The sequence below is a fragment of the Sinocyclocheilus anshuiensis genome, unplaced genomic scaffold (assembly GCF_001515605.1).
Source record: "Sinocyclocheilus anshuiensis isolate Anshui unplaced genomic scaffold, SAMN03320099.WGS_v1.1 scaffold690, whole genome shotgun sequence".
NCBI lineage: Eukaryota > Metazoa > Chordata > Actinopteri > Cypriniformes > Cyprinidae > Sinocyclocheilus > Sinocyclocheilus anshuiensis.
Genome location: NW_015547715.1, coordinates 291,238 through 296,066, shown reverse-complemented (window position 1 = coordinate 296,066; position 4,829 = coordinate 291,238). Strand labels below are relative to the sequence as shown.

At 36.2% G+C, this 4,829-nt stretch overlaps 1 pseudogene; it reads right to left on the bottom strand.

Moving 5' to 3' along the window:
- Positions 1-4,829, bottom strand: part of LOC107704149 (ras-specific guanine nucleotide-releasing factor 2-like) — a 49,315-nt pseudogene that overhangs the window by 36,625 nt on the left and 7,861 nt on the right.

Below are 4,829 nucleotides of genomic sequence, written 5' to 3'. Positions count from 1 at the left end.
TAATATTAGTCTGTTTCTTTCTTATTCCGAGGTCACCGTAGCCACCAGATCCAGTCTGTATCCAGATACACTGGATCACTGCAGTCACCCGGATCCAGTACGTATCCAGCCCAGATGGTGGATCAGCACCTAGAGATGACCTCGACAGCCATGAATGTCAGCGGAGACCAGGACAACTAGATGAGCCCCAGAGACAGATTCCCAGTGAAGACCTTGTCTCCTAGATGGCCACCGGGACAAGACCACAGGAACCAGATGAGTCCTCTGCACAATCTAACTTTGCTGCAGCATGGATCGACCTGCTGGTTCGTCTGGCCAGAGGAGAACTGGGCCCCCGACTGAGCCTGGTTTCTCCCAAGGTTTTTTCTCCATTCTGTCACCGATGGAGTTTTGGTTCCTTGCCGCTGTCGCCTCTGGCTTGCTTAGTTGGGGACACTTAATTTCCAGCGATATCGTCGACTTGATTGCACAGATACTATTTAAACTGAACTGAGCTGGACGATGACATCACTGAATTCAATGATGAACTGCCTTTAACTGAAAATTGAGTGTTTACTATTGTCATTTTGCATTGACACACTATTTTACTATTTTGATACTGTAAAGCTGCTTTGACACAATCTGTATTGTTAAAAGCGCTATATAAATAAAGGTGACGTGACTTGACTTGACTTCACGCCCACGTACCTTTGGCTGAACGTCTAATGCATACGGCACACAAAATTGGAAACACTTCAGGAGTATCGAAGTCGTCATCGGATTGGTTGAATTATACAGGATTTCTGGGAGACGTGCGTATCGCGTTCTTTAACATTCCGCCTGGAAACAAATATGTCGTGACGCCAAAACCCCTCAAGTTAGAAGAAAGCCGTCATGTTTACAACTGTGATAATGAGCACTTATCAGGATAAACTAAACGCTGAATTTTTAAAAGTATGTGAAATATTTAAAGTTCGCAGCATAGAATCATTAAAATATGTTCAGGAGTTTTACACACAGTCTGTTATTATGGGGACATTTCCATGCCTCTAAACATGACGCGGCACAAATCGAAATGTGATTGGTTGCTTTATCTGTCAGTCATATGGCCTCTTGGGCGGTCCTTGCCTTTCAAAGCGGCCAAGGTTCCCAGACCTTCTGCCGTTAGTCTGAAGGTCTGGCTACGCAAGACTAAAGATGAACTGACCTCTGCCTTCAGTCTTTCAATCTCTGTATCCTGGTCTTCCAGTTGTGTCCGAAGCTGATTTGCCGCCACCTTTTCCGTCTCCATGATCTGCACCAGATGGATGTATTTCTGCATGAGAACTTCCTGCTCGATGATGAGGTCTGAATAACTGCCAGTGACAGCAGAAGGACAGAAAAAGTTACAAAGAGAAACTCTGAGTGCTAAATGAGCCACTCAAAAGTCTTATTTAATGTAGTCTAGGTTGTATTTTATTTTATCTTATGTAATTTTGTTTATGGCCTTTGAAGATGTTTCAAAATCTGTCTAATTTGACCAAGTGATAGATGAACATGCAGTGAAATACTGTGTCTGATTGCAATGCACTACAAAACCTATAGGAAGTGTTTTCTTGACTTAAAAAGTAAAATAAACCTATTTATTTTGCTATCCTCACTATGCATGCTTTCAGTATATGGTGAGTTGCATTTTATCATTTGCATTCTGCATTATTTTCTCCTCCATCATAAAGGCCCTGCAACTCATCAATGATGTAGAGTGAAAGATCTGTGCGAAATGTGAGATACTAACAGAAAAAATATTGCTTGCTTTTCTACCTTATATCAAATCCATCAAAACTACATGCTGCAATAATGGACCTTTTAGTTAAAGCCGGTTTAGTAAAGGCACCACTGAGGTCGTGATCTATGTAACACATGCAAAACTGTGACGTAAATGTTAAAACACAACACCATTTTTTCAAAAAGAAAATATGATATTTAAAACTATTGCAAAGAAAAACATTTTCAAAGATTTTAGACTTTTGGACCACTTTCTTTATGCGCAAAAGGGGTACTGTGCAAAAGACAAAGTGCAAATGACTTTGTCATCAAGCTTCAAACTAATAAAAGAAGAGCTACAACGGCATGCATCATTTCTGTATAATATCTATTAGGCTGTACGGTCTTGGTTTGGTTTGAAAGTGAAAGTGAAAAGTGACGTGACATGTGGCCGCCCGGGGAGCAGTTGGGGGTTCGGTGCCTTGCTCAAGGTCACCTCAGTCGTGGTATTGAAGGTGGAAGAGAGCGCTGTACATTCACTCTCCCCACCTACAATCCCTGCTGGTACGAGACTCGTACCCGCAACCTTTTAGGTTACGAGTCCTACTCTCTAACCATTAGGCCACGACTTCCCTTAACCCAATCCAGAAAAAAAACTGAAGTTCTTAAGTTATCTTTTATTTAAGTATTGGCTTAGTCTCAGATGTTTCTCCTAAAATTCAAAAACAAACACAAATTAGTCAAGTTTTGACATATAATATAAGTATAAATTAATGTGTAAAGCAGCTCAGATAATTTGGATAATTTTTACATGTATGTATGTATTATATATAATTTCTTTATGTTTTCACTTGAATTTTAGTTAAACGTTTTAGCAATTTCGTTGTGTTTTGTTTTTTTTTTGGCTTTTTTTTGTCAGGTTTTTTTTATATGTCTGTATAGTTTTTGTTCATTTTATTTATTTCGTTTCGGCTTTAGATAGTTATTTAGTTTCAAGTTTATTCGTTTCAACTTCTTTATTCTGAATAATGCACCTTCTGTGTTTTATACTTCTCATTTGCACCCTACCGTACTGTATCAACATTGCACTATATTAATGTAGATTTAGATTTGCACCTCGTACAGTATTTCATAGATAACTGCATTGAGCTGGTCTCAGCTCCTGTCCCTAATAAATGTTTATTGTCCATGCACAAACTTACATTTATATATATATATATATTTATATATACATAATTACACTTATTTATATACATTGGCTATGTACACTTCTGGTTAGATGCTAACTGCTTTTCATTGGCCCTGTACTTGTACTCTGCAAAATGACAATAAAGTTGAATCTAATTCAATCTAATCTAATTTAATCTTTAGTTATTGTAGTACTTCAAGTTAAACTAAATTAAACTGAGAAATTAGCTGCAATAAAATAAGTTTAAAGTTTTTTTATATTTTATTATTTCAGTTAACGATTATTTCAAGTAATGTAAATGTTTTTATTGAAAGAAATGGAAATGTTTTTTTATAGTTTTATTTTGAGTTAACTATATTAACCCTGGTGCGGGATTGCGGAGTTATTTTTTCTTAGGATAAATATCTGAGAAGCAGGAGACTTCAGAAAAAGTTTCCATTTGTATTGCTATCTAACAGCTGTTACATGACAGGCTAACCAGCTCAGCAAAACCACATGATGTTCTCCAAAGTTCGCTGAGTGTTTTGTCTTTTATTGTACCTGGCCTGATGAATGGCCTCCACCCACTCATTACAATCCGCATCCTCTTCTGTCCGCAGCTCCAGAGGTTTCTGCCCATCGTGGCCGAAAATCACCAGGAAGTAATACTGAAAAAGATGAGAAATGAAACATCAGAGAGTGTAGGCCAAAAATCAGCATTCATATTGCATTTGACCCATGGTGAGCAGCATTAAAACAGTTCTGACCTAAATAGAGACGCTTCCAGCGGACTCTAGCATGAACTTGCATGCACTCATTAAATGGAAATGACAGTAGACGTGCTACTGAGTAATTTCGCCTTAAATCATGAAGCAGCATGTGAAACAGCCAATCAAAAGAAGGTAATATAATAAAACACCAAGCGTGTCAACAACACACAGTGGAAAAATATGAATAGAACATGTCTGGAAGGGAAAAAAACAACGTTTTCTTTAACTCTCATGTTGTGTTCCGGTCATTTTGACTTTGATTTTCTTTTCCCCAAAAATGCTAGTTAATGTCCTCACCAGAGCTGGGTAGATTACTTACAAATTGTAGTCCGTTACTGATTACAGATTACATGACGAAAACTGTAGTTAGTACTGTAATCTAGGTTACTTATTTTATTTAATGTAATTCGGCTACTTTTTAGATTACTTTAATCAAACTTGTTTTAAACTTACATTAAACATACCATATTCATATAAAAAAGCAAAAAAAAGAAAACATAAATTTTTTTATATAAAAATCATAAAATGCATTAAACATTACATTACACCAGGGTTTGCCAAACTGGGGTTAATCTAAGAACTGCACCAGGTTTGTCAGTTGATAAAAAGCTAATAATTATTGTAAAAAGTACAATAAAATTAATTTAATCCCTTGAACACTAAAAATATAAATATTTTACTTGTTTACCTGCATGTCAATGTAACCATTAACCGACATCTAACATGTATGAAATATTAACTTCCTCAGAGATATTTCAGGTATATATTTTATTTTAAGGGGATCAGCTGATTAAAAACGCTTGGGAATCCCTGCATTATAAGAACAAACATTAATAAACATGAAAATAACAATGACATTACACACCCAGAGTCTTCCAGGTTTGAAGTGTTTTTGTCCAGACTTCCATTATGAATAATTTACTGCCATTGTGTGAATAATATATAATCATGTAATCCATAAAATGTAACTATAATCAGATTATGAGCATTTTAAAATGTAATATACTCTTATTACAAGTACTTTTTGGAATCTGATTACAAAATTCAGATTACATGTAATCAGTTACTACTCAGCACTGGTCATCACACTGGAGTAAAACTTACTGGCTTTGCTCGCACATGCTATAACTACTTCCCCAATTTTTTTTTTTTTTTTTGATAATTTTTTT